The following is a 667-nucleotide window of genomic DNA, read 5'->3' on the forward strand; positions in this document are numbered from 1 at the left end:
AGGGTGAGAAGCTCAGTCATCCGAGAGGAGCTTGGAGTAGAGCCGCTGTTTCTTCGCGCCGAAAGGAGCTAGTTGAGGTGGTTCGGGCATCTGGTAAGGATGACTCCTGGGCGCCTCGCTAGGGAGGTGTTCCAGGCACGTCCAGCTGGGAGGAGGCCTCGGGGAAGACCCAGGACTAGATGGAGAGATTATATCTCCAACCTGGCCTGGGAACGCCTCGGGATCCCACAGTCGGAGCTGGTTGATGTGGCTCGGGAAAGGGAAGTATGGGGTCCACTACTGGATCTGCTTGCCCATGACCCGATACCTAATAAGCGGATGAAGATGGATGGATGTATTTATGTATATATATTTGTATAGTGTATTTATTGCATTATACTCCAGTTTTTATGTGTGTTACGGCAGGGAACAGCACTATATTTTCCATTTTTATGTATGAAATAAACTAAGTTTAATCTTCAACAGGTTGAGACATTTCACTTGAGACACTTGCAGCAACAGATGCTTTGCTAAACATCAACAGACTGGAAATAGACTTAATGCTGATACAAAGCATAAGAATTAGCAGAGGAGGGTTTCAATCCATCATCCTCTGGGTTATGGGCCCAGCACGCTTACTGCTATTTTGCAAAATTCTCCCACTTAGAAATCATGGAGGGGTCTGAAA

At 46.8% G+C, this 667-nt stretch overlaps 1 long non-coding RNA gene across 1 annotated transcript in view; it reads left to right on the forward strand.

The window, feature by feature from the left end:
• The window catches only part of LOC116698224 (uncharacterized), a 6,946-nt gene that overhangs the window by 3,306 nt on the left and 2,973 nt on the right, over window positions 1-667 (forward strand). The gene's annotated exons all lie outside the window — the stretch shown is intronic.

Source organism: Etheostoma spectabile, chromosome 11 (genome assembly GCF_008692095.1).
Source record: "Etheostoma spectabile isolate EspeVRDwgs_2016 chromosome 11, UIUC_Espe_1.0, whole genome shotgun sequence".
In the NCBI taxonomy this organism is placed as follows: domain Eukaryota; kingdom Metazoa; phylum Chordata; class Actinopteri; order Perciformes; family Percidae; genus Etheostoma; species Etheostoma spectabile.